A 20,134-nucleotide genomic window follows, 5' to 3' on the forward strand; every position below is an offset into this window, starting at 1 on the left:
TATGACATAATCCACATGTTAAAATATTAGGATTAGGATGATCTGAGGAAGCATCGTCTAAACCTGTTTTAGTAGGATGAAAGAAAATGGTACATAAAAATAAATATGGCAGTGTTATGGTTTTACGTACCCTAAATTGAAGTAGTTTATTCTTTTGCCCAGTGAATTTTGAAAAGCATTGTATTTTACGTCTGCATCCGCCAGTGGGCCTTCACAATAAGAGCAGGCATAATAAAATGTTAATTTCGCTGCAGGAGAGGCTGGATGTTCTCTGCAATCAGGTGGAAAAAAAAATATGTGCATGCATCGGCAATTGACAGAAAAAGTTGGGAAATATTGTCAAAGAATCCAGCATGGTGCATCGCTCGTTTTTGGTTTCAGTGGAGAGGTTCGGCTGCTTCAAAGACTTTTCATCCTGACGAGAAGAAGAAACTCTGGAGGAAACACCGAATTTCACCGTGAAGTCGGTCAAATTCAAAGATACCGAGCACAAGCGCTAAAGTGTGTTCAGCTTCAGTCCAGAAAGTCCAAACTGTGTTCCTTCCAGGAGGCGTTGAAGTGGCGGCTGAGACTCCCCCCGGCTCGGCTTAGCCTCCCTCCTCTTCCTCCTCTCCCTCCCTTTATCTCGTCCTCCCCGGCTCTGCGAGAAGAATAATCCTCGCTGTGCTCCACATTTCACCAGCGGGAAATCCCCCAACACACACGCACTCACACACACACACACACACTCATGTATCCCAAAATATTTTGGTCGTCCCACTGCAGTGCCAATGCTGCAGCAGCGAGGGGGTCGTACACAGTTAGCGGGTGCATTACGTGGGTTTGGAGGTGGTTGAGGATGGGATGGGGCGCTTGGGGTGGATTTGGGGGGGTGTGGGGGTGGATTTGGGGTCGGGGGGGGGGGGGGCAGCGGGTGAGTGGGGCTCCGGGCTCAGATGACTGTATTATGCAGCTTGACAGGGCATGTTTTGCCTCTTTTTGCAGAAGTGGTATTAACACAGGACCCGTCGACTTGTGCAGCTTTTTCTGCATAATTCCTCGCAGCAGTCGTCCAAACACCGGGGTTTATTAAAGCCATGCTAAGCAACATTTTACTGAGCCTAAATTACAAAAATTGGGCTGCAGCAGAAACGAGCGTCCCATCCCCAAACTGCAGATTGACGCCACTTGGCCAAGTAAACAGGGCCGGGACGATGTGCTTATCTCCCAATTCAATACCAGCACGATACTTGGGTGCCAGTTGGATACGTAATGTGATTCTGCAAGTATACTGCGATTCAGTATTATGGTAATATAACACAGCCATTCAGACAAGCGTTAGAAAAATGGCATCTGATGGCATTTAAATCAAGATTTGGTAATTTGCATATCAGATAAAGCATTTCAGATGGTCTTTTTTCAGATCATATTTGTTGTTATAAATCACAGTATGCTCAGTCTTGACTGTTTTTTAGTGCATACTCGGGACGCTCAGGTTTAGGTTATTTTCTGCTGTTTAAATTGTTCATATTTCTATTATTTCTATATTCCTTGTTTACAGTGTTTATATGGCTTGCTGCTATTTATTATCTGTTTATACTGTAAATTTGCTTCATATCTTGCTATCCACTTTGCTGCTGTAAAGCTTGAAATTTCCCCACTGTGGGACTAATAAAGGAATATCTTATCTTATCTTATCTTATCTTAAAACCTTCATTTTAGCACCAGTGAAATCAGTGACAGCTTAAATGCAGTTTATTAAAATCTTTCCATATTAGCAGAAAACATGCATGACTGCTAGAGGAGGAAAGAAACCGGCAGGCTCTTGGACTTGAGAAATGGCGGTGCGGTCGGTGTTGTGATGCTGGATTAGTTATTTGTGATGAAGTGTGCGGCTCGGCTCCCACGCTGCCCGGCCAGCAGGACGGAGGTGTTGCTTTGTCCCCGGTGGAGACGGAGAGAGAGAGAGAGAGTTACTGAGCTCCTGACTGCTGATGACACACTCAGATTCATATTCAGCTTCTGCACCGGAGGAAACCCCGAGAACTCACTGAGACAGTCACGACGCCACAAACACTCACAACACACCCCGGGGAGGGGGGAGGGGGGAGGGGGTGCAGTGTGTGTGTGTGTGTGTGTGTGTAGGAAAACACCAAATGTTGGCTAACTTTCTGTAACGTAATGTCTGCCTTTCTCTATGACGGTGTTTTAGGGCCATTGCAGGGAAAAAAACAAATTATGGAGCCGGGGAAGAGGGCTAATATTCTGAGGAAAAATTTCAGAATTTCAGAGATTAAAGTGGTGAATTTAAGAGAAAACCTTTGTGAGGTTGGATTAGCCTCACTCTGCACACGCTGCTGCTGCTGGCCGTGTCTCAGGCCTGCAGCTGATCACCTCATCTAATCCCACTTTGACATGGGATTTAGGAACAAGGAGGTCAAAGTCCAGATGCTCCAGAAGATTGTGACTCTGGGTTCAAACCACCAGGATTTCCTTCTTTATAATCTCAGAATTTTCAAGTTTTTTTTCTCATTTATTTGTGTTTTTTTTTTTTTTTTTTTATAAATTCACAACCAACTTTAATCTCAGAATTTCAGTTTTTTCTTGCAAATTAGTGACTTTATAATCTCAGAATTTTCGACGTTTTTTCCTCATAAATTTGTGAAATTGTTCTCATAAATTTACCATTTAAATCTCAGAAAATATCCAACTTTTTTCTCATCAATTTTGCGAATTTAATTTCAGACGCTGCTGCTGCTGGCCATGTCTCAGGCCTGCAGCTGATCACCTCATCTAATCCCACTTTGACATGGGATTTAGGAACAAGGAGATCAAAGTCCAGATGCTCCAGAAGATTGTGATTCTGGGTTCAAACCACCAGGATTTCCTTCTTTATAATCTCAGATTTTTCAAGTTTTTTTCTCATATATTTCTGTTTTGTTTTTTTTGTTTTTTTTTTCATAAATTTACAACTTTAATCTCTGAATTTCAGAGTTTTTTCTTGCAAATTTGTGACTTTATAATCTCAGAATTTTCAATGTTTTTTCCTCATAAATTTGTGAAATTGTTCTCATAAATTTACCATTTAAATCTCAGAAAATATCCAACTTTTTTCCATCAATTTGCAAATTTAATTTAAAAAATCTTGAGTTTTTTTCTCCTCCCCAGGCTGGGTATTTTTTTCCCCTCCTGACAGTGGCCCTAATACGCCGCCGTACTTCTTCTGTGGTGTTCAGACCGGTTGAAAACACATGAAGGAAAGGCCTAGTATGAGCAATACACCACACTTCATTTTGCCTCCATCTACCCATAATGCCCTGTGTTTTGGGCTGGTTTCTTGTGCATGTTCATGATCAGCGGAGGCTTTTCTCACCTGGCGTTCCCTCAGCGCTCGCTCCCTGCCACGGCCACAAGACGAGCCAGCGCAGCAGTAAACAAACAGTAAATATAGAGGAAATATGAGTCCCCTGCTGCCGCTGTGATGAGACATGAGTTTGTTTGTGGAGTTCACAGCTGACGTGTTCGCCGAGTTTCCTGCAGCGACAGCAGCCGAAAGCCAACTGTTAGACATGAAGCGCTTTTTATATTTCAGTGAAAATACTGAATATTTTCCCTGCATGTAAACTGAAGGTGTTTGGCGTGTTCTCAGGGTTGAAAGGGTCTCACACAGGTTCACTTACACTCTGTGGACTAAAGTAGAGGTAGAGGTAGATGACCGCCTGCCCTGAGTCTGGTTCTACCTGACGGTTCTTCCTGAGTCTGGTTCTGCCTGAGGGTTCTTCCTGAGTCTGGTTCTGCCTGAGGGTTCTTCCTGAGTCTGGTTCTACCTGAGGGTTCTTCCTGAGTCTGGTTCTACCTGAGGGTTCTTCCCGTTAAAGGGGAGTTTCACCTCGCCACTGTCGCCAAGAGCATGCTCAGGAAGGAATCTGTTGGGTTTCTTGTTTTCTACTATAATTTGTAGAGCGTGGTCTTTACCTACTCTACCTGTAAAGCGTCATGAGATAACTTCTGTTGTGATTTGACACTATATAAATAAAGTTTGATTGATTGATTGATTGATTGATTGATTGATTGATAAAGTCCTGGTCCACCTGCAGGAGCTTCTCTGAGCTCCATCCTAAATCCAGAGGCATCAACAGGGAGTTGGTCCTTTGCAGCAGAACAGCTTCCACTCTTCTGGGAGGCTTTCTGCCAGATGTTGGAGTGTGTCTGTGGGAGTTTCTGCCAGATGTTGGAGTGTGTCTGTGGGAGTTTCTGCCAGATGTTGGAGTGTGTCTGTGGGAGTTTCTGCCAGATGTTGGAGTGTCTGTGGGAGTTTCTGCCAGATGTTGGAGTGTGTCTGTGGGAGTTTCTGCCAGATGTTGGAGTGTGTCTGTGGGAGTTTCTGCCAGATGTTGGAGTGTGTCTGTGGGAGTTTGTGCCAGATTATTATTTTTATTCAACTGATTTCCTGTAAAACTCCGGTACAACCAACTGCACAGAACTGAAGCTGCTTTCAAGCTTTACATGTAAAGGCAGACTCAAGATTTCATGATATTCCAAATCAGTGATTGACTGATTTTACTTAGGGGTGCTATGATCCATCAATCTGGATCAATATATTGATGTAATGACGAATGAGCCAATGTAATTGTTACTAAGTGAAAATACATATCACCACAGGAGGATGGAGGTTTTTGTTCTCTAATATTATCAATTTTTAAAATTTCTTCTTCGTGTCTTGCTCATAGACCGGTCTCTCTTGAGCTGTCGGCTGCACTGCCACCATGATGTCCGGTGGTGCTGCTCCGTTTCGTCAATGCATCATAAGTGAACGCAGACTGACTTTGTGATATCGGAAAATATCGTATGATTGTCCAAAGAATCGCTAAAATATAATATTGTGATGAAACTTTGTGATTTACACCCCTAGTGGTTTCAACAGTGCAGTATATTGATATTGGAAAAAAAAAAAAAAACATCCTTATGAATATGATGATTTTGATGTCAATCATATCTCCCATCCCCTGGTTGATACAGTGAACACAGCATGTCCTTTACAGTGCGCAGTCCTGGTGGTGCAGGGCATTGTGGGTAAAATCGCCGGCGTGTCGTTCACGTCAGCGCTGTCAGAAAGCAGCAGAGACTCAGACCCGCCTGCACATCATCGCTTTTACAAAGTCCATGTTTTTCTCAAAAAATGTGCAAAAAAAAAAAAAAAGTGTGCCGGCAGAGAGAAATAATTGCTCTTTACCTTGGAGTTCACCTCGGCTTGTTTCTAGACTTTACATGAGCGAAGCGTCACCTGCAGAGCAGAGGAGTGACCCGCTTCGCTTTAATCGAAGACATGAGTGAAGCTGCAACAGAAAGGAGTTAAAAGACTCTCTGCTCCCTCCGCTCTCTTCATGTAGAGCACCGACTCCCTTCCAAAAAAAAAAAAAAAGAAAGAAAGAAAAGAAGAGTGACAGGAATTTTTAACAAGTGGGTTACCCAGTTTCCTGCATGTAGGCTGAGAGCCCTTCAAGTGTCCGTCCTGCTGGCCCTCGCCGCGTCCTCGCCGCCGTCACGAGCACCGCTTCATTTCTCTGAAAAGCTCAAGTGAACCTCATCAGCTCGACCCTTCTACCCACAGTGCACTGCAGTCATTCCTGGTGTGATATACAATTTGTTGACTTTTTCCAATTTTATAAAGTTGTCCTTCCTAAAAGTTGTTTTTAAGTGTTTAAATGGACCGGCCCCACAAGTGATGTCTCAGATCTTTAAAAAGACAGACGACTCCAGGACAATCAATCAATCAATCAATCAAACTTTATTTATAGAGCACTTTTCATGCCAAAGGAGCAGCCCAAAGTGCTTTACATAAAAACACATAAAAACAATAAAAACAATGCAACACATAAAAACAATACAACAAACAATAGACACAGGATATATCCCCCCCTTCTCCCACACATAAATACACACATATGCACACACATGCACACACACAAATTTAAAAACACTAAGGAATTAAAAAACACTGAGGAAACGCTATCCTACACACGCCACTTCGAAGTGAGGAAACACTAGAGAGAAGATAATCCATATTAAAAATTAAAATTCAGTAAATATCAATAAAAATAAATAAATCAAAGTAAATAAAATAAATACAATTCAGTTGAAGGCAAGACTAAAATGGTAAAATAATCAAATAAATAAAATTCAATTGAAAACCAGTCTAAAAAGGTAAAATAAATAAGCAGACAAGTAAATAATAAAATAAATAAAATTCAGTTAAAAACCAGACTAAAAGGTCAAAAATGATAAATAAAATAAAAAAAAAATCCTAAAATAACATTTAATTAAAAGCCATACTAAAAAGGTAGGTCTTGAGTTTGCTTTAAAAAAAAAAAAAAAGACAATGACAATGACAAGAAGCAGAACCAAGCAGAACTGTCAAACTCCAGGATGCAGGACAACATTTGGCCGATCATCCCTCTCAGTGCAAAGTACACACCTGTGGAACTCCTTACCATCGGAAATTAAATCCCAAACAGAACTAAAGAGGTTTACTTTGAAAGTTAAACATCGGCTCAAGCAGCAGCAGAAATGTGGCCATTATCAAAATAATAGCACTTTCCTAATGTTTAATGTCAAATTCAACCTGTGTTTTTATCAGTAATTGACAACTGCAATTGTGTTTATTTATCTATTGTATTATTCCCTGCATTTGTATCATTTATTTATTTATTTATTTATTTTCCGTATTCAGTATATCTCATTGTATTCTAAAAGCCTGATCAGGGACAAAGACTGCAAATTAGCTGAAGCTAGACGTCTTTTATACATCACATTTTCCCTTTCTTGTGGCTATGTTGTATGTATCGCCCCTGTCAAATAAATATTAAATAAATACAAGTGCAAGTAAACAAATACATCGGGCTGGGACTGTATGCTTATCTCCAGATACAATATTATCACGATACTTGGATGGCAATTTGATATCTATCGTGATTCTACAAGTATTGTGATTTGATATTACCATTGTGGTTTTTAAATTATCCTCTGTTCTGGAAATTGGTCAGAAACTGTCCGTTATTGTCAGTCCAGCTCCTCTGAACAGCCTCGCTCTCTAGTTTGTGTCTGTAAAGTCTGATGAGGCTGTGATTCTCCCAGAGGTCACTAGAGGTCATTTTCATTCACACAGCTGGAGGTCAGAGGTCAAGGGACCAACGTTGAAAACAGCCATGCCAGTTTTTCCCTCGCTGAAAATTAACGCTGAAACTTTAAAGCGATATTTAGACTCGTCCTTTGACATTGGAAGGCAGCAGACGGTGTCCAGACGTTGGTCACGTGACTCCAAAGTCAGGTGGCGTGTTGCATCATTTCTGGTTGGTAAAAACAGTGCAGTGTGTTGCATTTCTATCTTATTGTCTGCCAAAACGGTGTTATGTGAGAAGGAGCATGCTGTAGGTGGTGTTGAGTGTTAGTACACAGTGTGCTTTTGGGACACAAGAGAAACTCTAAAGTCTATCAACAGCAAGTCCCGCCCACACTGTGTGATTGACATGTGATCTCTTGGAAGTGAGCGCTTAGCAACAGAGATGAAGAGAGAATAAAAGTGGAAGCCCCGCAGCAGCAGCAGCAGCAGCAGTCACGTTCCCCGAGTCCGAGTCCTCGACAAGACGCCCGACACCCACCTGCTGACTCACCGGCTCGGCAGGAGAGCCGCTTCCACGAGCCGCAGCGCCGAGCGGGCGGCCCGCCGCGTGTCAGATGAGTTCAGCCCGGCTTTCATAACCAGCGGCGGCTCTTCAGGTGACAGCTGGAGGGTTTCACTGCTTCACACTCACAGGAAAAACAGCATCACGTCTCCTTTTAGCGGCGCTCGCTCTGCCGCCTGTCGTCTTATGTAAGCAGGTTCCACCCGCCCACAGAGCGCTGCTCCGCCGACAACCTGCCAGTCACGCCAGGTGAGGCCTCTACCCGGCTTCACCTGCCCGCACAAACCCCTCTTTAATGCTGCTGTAGCGTTGAGGCACTTCATCGATCAGCTGATCCGCAGAAAATCAGTTGGTTGTAATTTTGATTAGATTTTGATCACCTTGTCTTCCTTTTCTCTGTTCTGTCTTTTATCAAATTAAATACTTTTTTTCTGGCTGCTGGTCAGACTGAGCAAGACATTTGAAGGCATCAACTTTGGACTCTGATCACTTCCCATCAGACTTTGGGTTTATTTTTCCACACTTGGATCCATTAATCCCCCAAAAAAGATAAATTTCAATGAAAATAATATTTACTTGCAGCCTTAGTTTGGAATTTGTTGTTTTTTCCCACTGAATCGGTAGTCCCAGGATCTCACTTCAAACTAAATCTAATCCCAGATAAATACAGGTTTTTCCCCTCATTATATTTGCAAATGTGAACATCCTGAATTTTCAAGTCAAAGAGGACAAAATACTCACATCTCACCGTTTATTCGGCTCCCAACACGCTGTTCAGGTGTATTCCAAACATGGAAAAAGTCAGGGAATCTCAAATTCTCTTAGGATTTATATATATATATATATATATATATATATATATATATATATATATATAAATGGACCACTAAACAGGATTTTTTTTTTTTTTTCCAACTTGTTCCACACATTCACAACATCAGATGGTTTTCAGCCCAGCTGGAGTGGAAACTGACTGGGAAGCTCCTGTTTTTTTGTCAGGGCTGTGCTGGGAGTGATGGATTACTGTGTTCATTGTTATTTAAAGTATTTTACATTTCAGGTCCCTGACTCTGAAGCAGTTTGTCGGTTTTGCGGCGTGCGTCGTGAATGTGTCAGTAAACTCTATAACAGTGAGGAAGCCGCCCCCGCCTGGCTGAGGCTTCCTCCCACGCAGCACAAAGTTAAACGTACAGCATCACTCCGGGTTCATCCGGAGGCTCCGCAGCCATGGCAACGCAGACCTGCAGCCGCCGCTCGGCAAACGCTCACAGAGTTCACTTTCACATCCAAAACGTGGAGGAGCCGGCCGGCACAGCCTCTGTCCAAAACAAGAGCCACCGTTTGGGTTCACTTTCTGGATCCACATGAAATCAAATGAAATCCCCTTTATTCCTTTTTACAAATATTTCAGAACTGGCACTTTGGCCTGCATTTTGACAGGCTTGTAATGTGAAGATTTTTTTTTTTTTTTTTTTTTAAGATTTTTGTCTATATTTTTTTTCATACTTTTTATATTTTTACTTTTTTACTTTTTTCAGTTTTTCCCCCTATTTTTTTTTAAAATCATTATTATTATTATTTTTTAAATATATATTTTTTATTATTTTTAAATGACAGTCTGCTCATTCCAGTGTCATCATCATGTCAAAGCAGTGATTTCTGATTATATATTTTAAAAATAAATCAATGGCAGATTCATTATAATGAAGAGTTTTAAATCATTAAGTCATCCTAGGAAAAATGGAAAAAAGACTTTAAATATTTTAATAGGTTTACTTTTTAAAAAAAAAATAAGATGATTCGTTTTTCTCACTAGTTTTTCCTTAATTTTGTAATTTACAAAATGTATTTTTTTCCATTTTCTTATTTTTTAAAATAGTTTTATTAGCTTTTTTATTTTTTAATAATTATTTTTTTTTTAGCATTTGCTTATTCTGATGTCATCTTATGTCAAAGTAGCGATTTCTATTTAAAAAATGAATGATAAAGTGAATCGTGTGGAGATGATGCTTTTAGTTTTGTGTTTTTAATCATGAAGTCATCCAAGGAAAATTGGAGTAAATTAGAAGGACTCGAATGATGTCACCACTGGAGCAGCCATAATTAATGCAGCCCCCTGATTGGCTGGCGGGACAGTTGAAGCTCGTTGATGCTGTGGTCGTTGGTCTGTCGCTCGGGGGCCGGACGGGACCGGCCGGTTGGAGCAGGCGTCGTGTTTTCCTCCGTTAGGGAACTCTGCCGTCTCTCCGAGGCCGCTGGGAAAACGTTTGGTCTGTAAAACTGTCTCTGATTGGTCGAACTCTGCCTCGTCTCGGTGGAGCGGCTTCCTGCGCGTCCACCGAGCGGCCGTCTCATTTTTAGAATGAAACTTCCTGTCATCACAGACGCCGTCGCCCGCAGTGAGGAGCGACCCACTTCTGATGTGTCTGACAGGAATGAAGAGCAGAGCGTCCTACTTCCTCCTCAGGCTCTGTCTGTGTGTGTGTGTGTGTGTGTGTGTGTGTGTGTGTGTGTGTGTGGGGTGTAGTTTGCAAACATGCAGTCGGGTCAGTTTGTGTGTGAGCGGCCTGAGGTGCTGGCTGGAAAACAGAGCAGCAGTCTGCGTTGTCCGCTCCGCTCACATCATCTCTGCACAGAAAACACTGAGTGACAGCACGCCGAGCACCAGGGGATTCTGGGAAGTGTAGTCCAGACACCACAAGTGGGGGAGTTGGATCAGTTTCAAGGAATGCAAACGGGTCAGTTACATACGACGGTGTATTACGGAGCCGAGATTAAAGTCACAAATTTACAATTAAAAAACTCACAAATTTATGAGAAAAAACTTGAATTCTGAGATTACGAAGTCACAAATTAACAAATGAATCTCTTTTTTTTTGGGCCAAAGAACCGCATTATGGCGACGTATTAGGGCCATTGTGAGAGAAAAAAAAAAACAAGAAAAAACCTTGGCTATTCTCTGATATCAAAGTGGTAAATTTATGAGAAAAAAACTGAAATTCTGAGATTATAGTCACAAATTTACGAGAAAAAAGTTTTTTTTTTTTACCACTTTATTCTCAGAATATTACAACCGTCCCCCAGCAGAATCTTTTCCAATATATACAAATATTTTTTTTTATTTCTTACATTGATGGCCTGAGGTGTTTTTTAGCCAAAACTGGAGTGAGGGGTAAAAACAAAACATCAACAAAACAGCAGGAATGAGCGTTTTAAGATGTTTAGGTCATGGAAATCCCCCGACCTTCGTTATGGACAGTCCTGGAGTTTTTTTTTGTTTTTTTTTTTAATAAGGCTCATGCTTTGAATCTTGCTTTGCCGTTCAGTAGGAACAAACTGCTGGCAACAATAAAAATTTAACAAATAATAGCACTACAAATTAGTGTTGTTATTATTATTGTTAATACTACTACTACTACTACTACTAATAATAATAATAATGGTAATAATGTGAAATAATATGAAAAAATGTACAAACTACTTCCTACTTTCTACGACTTTAAACTCCACACAAAGTGCAGTGTAAAACAATAATTTTAAAAGCAAAGGTAAAGTAAAAAGTGAGATGTTAAATGTGCGTTACATGATATTCAAGAAAAGAAGAAGAAGAAAAGAAGAAGGTATTTATAATGTAACATCTGCAAACATCTGTGTGCAGCGTTTGAGTGCACACAGAAAACACCGTTCTGGAATCTCCAATTAAAAATAACAGATGACCTGATTTTTACACTGTAAACAAACAGCAGAGTGAGGAAGAGGAGGAAGAGGAGGAAGAGGAGGATGAGGAGGAAGAGGAGGAAGAGGAGGAAGAGGAGGAAGAGGAGGAAGAGGAGGAAAATGAAGCAGATGAGGTTTGAACCTCGGGGGGCCGGAGGCGGTGGGGGGTCGGCGTGCGGGGTGTGATGTCAGCGGTGATGTCACTGGTCCGGCTGGGTAACAGCTGGGCCTCTGCGCTCAGAGCCTGCAGCGCGCACACACACACACACACACACACACACACACAGAGCACAGCTGGTGCACCACAAAGCGAGATGAGCGGGTCAGTGAGGTGTGTTGAGTTGAAAGTCAGAGTTTGCCGCACATGAAGGCGGCTCTCCTCTGACCCGGCTTCATCGCCATGGTAACATGTGCCACACACATGACCTGTCGTGGTGTAAGGGTCCCTGGAGGGCCAAATCACTTCAGATGGAGGTCAGTGGCTCATTGAAAGTCAGCTCGGAGGTTCAGAACATGAAGAAATTTGGAAACCCTGGACCAGAGGCGGCTGAGAGCAAACAAACAAACTCTGGTCCCCCTAGAACCGAAACTATAAAAAAAAAAAAAAGTGTTTTCCTCTCACAAAGTTTCTTTTGAGTTACATTCATTTTTCTCCGAGCCTCAGTTTGAAAATGTGTTTTTTTTTTTTTTTTTTTTTGGTGAGATTTTAGTCCTTTTTTAACCTGGATGCCTCACGATGTGGCTTTTGTGGGATCGCTCTGAAATTTGGATATGTTAGTCTGCAGAAAGTGCAGTTTTAGAGAAGCACCAGTGGATCTTTGTGGTTTTATTCCATTCCTCATGCAATACGAGTTAACATTATCACCACTATAGAAACCATGCCTTGAAAAAACAGCGTCTGTATCACCAAAATACGGTACCTGCTTGGCAGTTCTTCCTCTTGACTGGATATCTGTAATATTAAGGTCCATATTAAGTTAAAAAAAAAAAACAGTCCCAAGTAAGCTCTTGTTGGCAGGCCAGACAGAGAAGAGGGGGGGAGGTGAAGTGGAGGGCAAATACAGAAATTTAGAAAACTAAAGCGGTCCCTCGTTTATCGCGGGAGTTATTTTATTTTTTTTACAATTATTCTAGATGTTTTAAGGCTGTAAAACCCCTCACTACACACTTTATACACTTTTCTCAGACAGGCATTAACATTTTCTCACTTTTCTCTCTTGTTTAAACTCTCAAAGTTCAAACCTTCGTAGAAAAAGAAGTCCAGTATTATAGAATGAACGCATTCTGTACTGTACAGGAGACACGGCACGAAGGAGATTGATTGACAATGGTCTACAGTCCCTTAGCCAATCAGGATGCAGATGCGATGTAAAAAAAAAAAAAGCATGCAAAATTGCACTAAAAAAAAATCTGTGAAACTGCGAGGCCGCGAAAGGTGAACACTGCAGTGGGTAATTTTACTGCAAAAACATGCTCATAATATTCCTTGACAAAGCTTTAATGATTTTCCTTTATCAAGGTGATGATGGCAGCTCAAGTCACGTAACACCGCTGACAAAACGCCAACTAGATCTTTCTACCACGAGCCTGTGAGGCGAGAGCGTCCGTCTCCGTCTCAGGAAACAATTTGTGACCGCGCTCGATTTGAGCAGACTTACATAAGGGTCTGTGCTGCGAGAGTGAAACCTGAACGCACCACACGGCCCTGTGATTCTCTCACTGCAGACGGTAATAAAAAGGAAAATGGCCTCTCGATTTGGCCGCCGACTCCCTGGGCTCGTGCGAAGGACTCTGATTGGTCCGCGGGCCTCGCTCCTCACCTCGGGAGCCGCCGGCCGCTGATCGGAGCCGAAGGTCCTCCTGCCGTGGCGCTTATTGGAAGTCACTCAGGATGAAAGTGCCGGCTAAAGTGGCTGAACGTCTCAAATTGAAAAGGTGAAGCCGTGAAGTCTGAAAGCCGGCAGTCTGAGAGGTTTGGCGGCTGATTCAGGGCCGCGCCGCGTTTGTTTTAGCTTTTGTTTTGAGGGCAGCCGAAGCCGCTTCACTGCAGGTTTCACAGTCTGGGGAAACCTACAGGAGTGCTGTGGTGCTCCTGTAGGATCCTAGTCCAGTAATTTTAGGCCAAAATTGGGGTCAACCTAGGACAAATTGCAAGAGAAAAATCAACTGATTTTGTATCCTCAGTTTGTCCTGAGTGACGGGAAAAAAAGTGGAAAGTTTTTAAAATCACCTATTTATGAACACATGTTACCAAAAAACACTGTTTTTAACACACAGGGGAAAGGGGTTCAACTTTTTACTTTCAGATATCACTATAAAAATTCACAAGATGATTACACACACAAAGACAAGAAAAAAAGTCAATTACAAGTTCTTTGAATTATTCTGTTTACACATGCATATCACACATTATCTGATTTGATATGCGCTAATAAGGAATATAAGGAATAAATGCCAGAACAGACATTTAAACAGTGAATTAAAAGGTCACTATATAACAGTGAATTACTCAGGACATACTGAGGATACAAAATCAGATTATTTTTTTTCTCTTGCAATTTATCCTCGGTTTTTTCATAAAATGACTGGACTATTCAGCAGCATGGACGTTACAGAGGGATCGTTCTAGAAGAACCATCAAAGGCTTGTGGGACTGGAGAGCAGATCCCTCTCGGCGTTGTGTTGCCCTGCAGCCGAGTGACGTACAGGAGGGAGGCACTCTCAGTGCTAAAACTAAGCTGCAGGGTCTAAATTCAGTGGTGTTTAGCATTTGACCGATATCGTTCTTTTAAAGGAATATTCCAACATTTTCGGCAAAATAGCCTTTTTCTGAGTTACCCAGACTCAGACAAGATGTTGGAGATGTTTTTTTTTTTTCTTTTTTTTTTACATTCAAAACGTGTTTATTGTTATTCGAAATATTAATTGACAATCAACTGTTTTTTTTTTTGTTTTTTTTTAAATTTCGCTCATTTCATTTGGACCATGAAATACAAAGATGCCTTGTTTCTGGTAGGAGAACCGAATGACCAAAGGACACGCGGAGCACCATGCATGCTGCCGTTTCCGAGTGAACTTCATTTTCTTAACGTTACACGGCGAAACACACCACACACACACTCCGACCTTGGTCTGAGGTGTGTGTTGAGTCCGGGTCAGGGCGGAGGAGGGCTGCACAAGACGAATGTTTTCTATAAGGCAGAGGAAGGAGATGAAGTGATGCTGGTGACGTGAGGGAGGAGAAACAGCAGAACGGAGGTGTGCCGTTGTGCCCTGGAGCCTCGGGGTCCGGCCACGCTGTGGTTTGATAGATGGACCCCATTAGTCCTCGCTGATGGTTCTGCTGGTCTCGAGTCGGTGCTGCTTCCCCCCTCAGGACCGCTGGTGCTGTTTGATTTTACAAAACCGCCCTAAACCCTGCTGCAGAATTTCAAACCTGCGACGTGACTCTGAAAATGTGGAAGTTTCCTCGGCATCTTAATGGATGAGGTGTGATTCGGTTCAGCCGACACCGAACTCCCCGTGAGGCTCTCCATAAGATAGATAGATAGATAGATAGATAGATAGATAGATACTTTATTCATCCCGCAGGAAATTTGCAGTTTTTCAGCAGTATCCACAGATTACAGATTAAATAACTAAAAAATAAAAAATAAAGAATAAGATCTGAGTACAACCCAGTGTGCAAAAAGCAATGTGCAAAAAAAAACGTGTGCATGGGTGTATAAAATGTGCATAGAGGTAGGTCAATGTGCAAATTTAGAAGAAATATACAGTATACACACATGATAAATAGCAGTAAGCAATATAAACACTATAAACAAGGATTATAAAAAAAATAGAAATATGAACAATTTAAACAGAAGTAGTAATGTCGGTGTGTTCCGGCTTCTCAGAGTCTCAGCTTTTTGTGACTCGGTCGAAACACAAAATCAAAGGCTGTGTTTGAAGAAAGCCACGTCTCACCTGTCAGGTGAACTGCTGACGTCAGCGTTTCACTGGAGTCACCTGATCATGGATGTCAGGTTTTAATAAAAGGTGAATTCGTCTTGGAATAGAACAAATCTAATATCAAACATCGGGCCTAATCTGAACATGTGAAGTGAGGAGACACCTGGACTGCTCACCTGCACATGTTGCTTCATGTTTCTTAAAGGGTCTGAGCACCACAGAAGAAGAGAAGTCCAGCATGTTTGATAGACAGACAGAAAGATAGTCAGGATGGGCGTGACTGAGTCCTTGATTACTTGTCGATATGAGGAAACTCGATTTTTTTCTTTCTTTCTTTCTTTTTTTTTTTTACATGCGTATGTGTAAATATTTTAAAATGCTTTCACATGTGTGTATGACACAACCTTTTATTGGCTCCGTTACAAAAACATGATAAAATAAAGTGAGTTTTGAGGAGTGATTTAAAAGAAGATGCAGAGTTTGCTATAAAAGGCAGTGTTTGCCTTTAGTTGGACAGTGATCATTAATTAAATCCAGAAACTGAACAAACTGTAGGTGTGAAAACATCCTGATGATGATGATGTTTGTCCACAGGTACTAACCCTGCAGGACAGAAGCTGAAACTTTCAGTTTTCACAGAAAAAGAAAAATAATTTCATTTCTGCTGTTCCATTAGAGCAGGGGTGTCAAACTCGTGCCATGGAGGGCCAAGAGGCTGCAGGTTTTCATTCCAACCAACAACTCCTCCAGGTGATTTCACTGATCACCCTACCTCGAAACAGAGAGGCGGGACTAATCAGTGAAATCACCTGGTGGAGTTGTTGGTTGGAATGAAAACCTGCAGCCTCTCAGCCCTCCATGGTACGAGTTTGACACCCCTGCATTAGAGAGTGGTCGAGGTGAAGTGCATCAGTAAAGGTTGACTGGACTCTGGAGTAGTGATGTCACCTTGTAATGTTGTACTTCAGAATGCACTTTGATCAGTGGGTGATAGGCTTAATGATCCCTTTGCGAACTCGTTTGACTTTAGATTGAATGGAGCGAATCTTAATTTATGTGTAAAAGTTGCGTACAGCCCCTTTAAGTTCCTCTCAGTCAGTCGGTGCTGCAGTCATTCAGTCTGAGCAGCTTTCATGAAAGGTGGGAAATCATTTTAGATTTTGGAAACAAAGACCTGAGGGTTTAGTGACCTGACGCCCCCCTCCATGACCCCCTCACTCCCACGCCGGCGTTCCCACGCCGCCGAGCCGCCGTCTCCCGTCCGACGCGTCACAGACGCCGAGCGCAGACGTTAAGACGGATCACACGCCGAGTCGCGTTAGTCGTGTCCGCCGCTCACAAGTCACCTGTCAGTCCTGAGCTGCCCAGCCCGCCTCAAACCCCGCAAACTGTCTGCGTTTCCCAGGAGGCTTTGGGCCCCACGGGCTCATGGGAAATGACCTGCGAGAGATCAGACAGACTGTGGAGACGCAAGTCGCCTCGGCATCAGGTCATTTCCTGTATTTGTGTCACATGGTTCAACTCTTATTTCTTGTAAAATCTTCAATGAAGTCCAAGACCAGAATACTAACAAAAACACAACAAAATATCACATTTAGGGCGGCAACCAGTGATGATTTTCATTGTGTATCAATCTGTTTATTTATTTATTTAGTGTATTGAGTTTAAAAAGTAAAGCCAGAGTCTGACAGGAAGATGTCCTGAGTCTGACCAGCAGCCGAAAATAACCAACCGGTGATTTTGAACAAACTCCTGTGGAATAAACTCCCTCAGCTGCTGGAGGGTCAGCAGACTCTCCTCTGGTGTGTTGGAGCTGCTGAGGTCATGCTGATCAACCTGCTGAATGAGGCATCGACCCTCAGTGGAAAATATGTTGGGGTGTGTGTGTGTGTGTGTGTGTGTGTGTGTGTGTGTTGTTTATTTTGGTCTCCGTGGTCCTCCAGACGACCTCCAGCAGACAAACCAGACACCATTTAGGAAACGCACACCGCCGTTTCCTCTGAGGGGTTCGGTGGTCGCTCGCTAAATGAAAGAGAATCAGACGGGATCACAGATTAACTGTCCTGCAGAGGAGATTATACACACTAATACACACCAATACACACCAATACACACCAATACACACCAGTACACACTAATAATTACAGCAGCCACAACACAATGATGAATGATGCTGCCAGCAGTGGTGGACAGAGTACTACAAACTGTTACTCCTCTAGAAGTACTGCGAATCTGCTGATGTTTTACTGCAGTAGAAGTAGAAGTACTGTTCCTCTGCTGGTATGTGACTGCAGTAGAAGTAGAAGTACTGTTCCTCTGCTGGTATGTGACTGCAGTAGAAGTAGAAGTACTGTTCCTCTGCTGGTATCTGACTGCAGTAGAAGTAGAAGTACTGTTCCTCTGCTGGTATGTGACTGCAGTAGAAGTAGAAGTACTGTTCCTCTGCTGGTATGTGACTGCAGTAGAAGTAGAAGTAGTGCAGTAAAAATGTCCTGCAGTAAAAGTCCAAAGTGTCTCATGTCAAATGTCCTGGCAGTAAAAGTGACTGAGCTCCTTTTTCCAAACAGTAACTGTGTTAGCTGGGATCTTTTCCATGCAGTTTTCCATGCAGTTTTCCATGCTTTTCCATGCTTTTAAAGGGACATTACACTCAACTGAGGTGAGGACCCTGTGCACTGAGCTTTTATTGTGAAAGATTTCACAGTCTGTAATGATCTGATTTAAAATGTAGTGAAGGACAAAATGGACTTAAGACTTTAAAAAAAATATTCCAGAAAGTACAAGTACACAAAAAAGCCACTGAGTCACGGTAACCTGAGTGAATGCAGTGAGTTACCTGTTCAGGTGCGGCCTCCCACTGAGCAGCTGGTTTGTTGCTGTCTAGTTTCACTTTCATCACGTGTCTCTTGTTTCTGTGACTCTTGATAATCTGGATTGTGTTTTATTTTTTTTTTTTTGTCTTTGAACCTGAGATGTTTCTTTATAATCCGCTTGGCGTTTTTCTGAATCTGGAGGTTTTCTCTCTCCGTGTCGCTCTCCGCCGTCTGACATCCTCACGCAGGCCCAGCGAGCTAATGAGCGTTGCATTGTGGGTAAGATGAGGCGCTGCGGGCGGTGATTGAAAACAGCAGGGATCACATCTCAGAGGCTGATGTGTGTTTGAAACCCAGAGCGTGTGTGTGTGTGTGTGTGTGTGTGTGTATGTACTATTTCTTTAATCAGGACTGTAATATTTAGTGACGACTGCATAGATTTTTATTTGGATTTCACTGAATTTGAATCAGACTTTTAGGAGTTTGACGTGATTATTGAGTATTTTAGTTTTGCATATTGGTTCTCACACACACATACACACACACACATGCACTCAGGTCACATGCATGTTTGTCCCATGTGCTGAGCTCAGGCTGTGGTGACCTCTGACCCCTGACCTGACCTGATCTGATCTGTGAGCTGTCTTTGGAAATCCCTTTCGTTTTAAGGGATTCTGCCAGATCAAATCAAATTTAATTTGTATTCTTATTCTCGCAAACGCGTTTAAGACGAGTTCAAGGTCTTCCTCGACCCCGCGAGTCCCACCAGGGGTGTGTCGCTGCTGCTCAAGCCGACAGGAGTCTATTATTTTAACAGCATCTCGGCTTTGAATGTTTCCCTCAGCCTCAGTGTGATGGACACAACATGGAGGAGACTCTGTGCTGCTGGGTGGAAACGTGGTTTTTATGACTTTGGAGCCGCTTCATGTGGAAGTTTATGTGAAAATCAAAGTTTCAGGAGTGAAACAAGATGAATATGAAATAAATGGTAAAGTAAAAGGAATGGCTCAACTTGACTACTCACGTTTTCTGATTTCAGTTGGGCAAAGGTTGTGAATATCACCTGGTACCTGGTACTTTTTTCTTCCATGAGAGCTGAGCCGATACTAAAAGGTGACGTGAAAACACTGCAGACCTCTGATTGGCCAGAGAGAAATTGAACGAGCTGGAAATGCCACGGTGAGACTCGTGAAACTCGTATCGTAGTTGATAATCTATTCATGTAAAAATATATTTTTTCCATGAATCTCGTACACTAAAGTATCATTTCTGTTCCCTTTACATGCGGAAAAAAAAATATGACAATGTGACCGTCACTGCCCGCATGCTCCCATGCATCCTTTACGTTGGCATGGATGTTCCGCCGTAGGTCATTAAACGCATCACCGCAGGAGGACGGCGGTCTGTGAGGTCATTAAACGCATCACCGCAGGCGGACGGCGGTCTGTGAGGTCATTAAACGCATCACCGCAGGAGGACGGCGGTCTGTGAGGTCATTAAACGCATCACCGCAGGCGGACGGCGGTCTGTGAGGTCATTAAACGCATCACCGCAGGAGGACGGCGGTCTGTGAGGTCATTAAACGCATCACCGCAGGAGGACGGTGGATTCTTTTTCCTAATATTTCCATCTTCCAGCTCTGTTTCGTCCGTTAAGTTTCCTGACAACAAGTTTACCCATGAACATGAATGGTTAAACGCCCGGGAACATGAATGGTTAAACGCCCGGGAACATGAATGGTTAAATGTCACAGATGTTAAAGGGTTAACGTGTGAGCGTGTAAAAACACGTGAATGCATTTTTCTGAAGATCGGAACAAACTGCTGTTTATGAGGCTTCCCTGCAGCGCTGCTCATCATGATGCTGCCGCTTCATACACAGCTCATTATCTCTGCTCTCTCTCACACACACACACACACACACACACACACACAGATGTGTACTGGTGTGTGAATAAACAGAACAAGGAGAACTGGGTAGTTAGCATGAGCC

The 20,134-nt window shown here is 42.6% G+C and overlaps 1 protein-coding gene across 2 annotated transcripts in view; it reads left to right on the forward strand.

The window, feature by feature from the left end:
* The window catches only part of strn (striatin, calmodulin binding protein), an 81,767-nt gene that overhangs the window by 22,973 nt on the left and 38,660 nt on the right, over nt 1-20,134 (forward strand). The gene's annotated exons all lie outside the window — the stretch shown is intronic.

This window comes from Myripristis murdjan, chromosome 1 (assembly GCF_902150065.1).
Source record: "Myripristis murdjan chromosome 1, fMyrMur1.1, whole genome shotgun sequence".
Taxonomy (NCBI): Eukaryota; Metazoa; Chordata; class Actinopteri; order Holocentriformes; family Holocentridae; genus Myripristis; species Myripristis murdjan.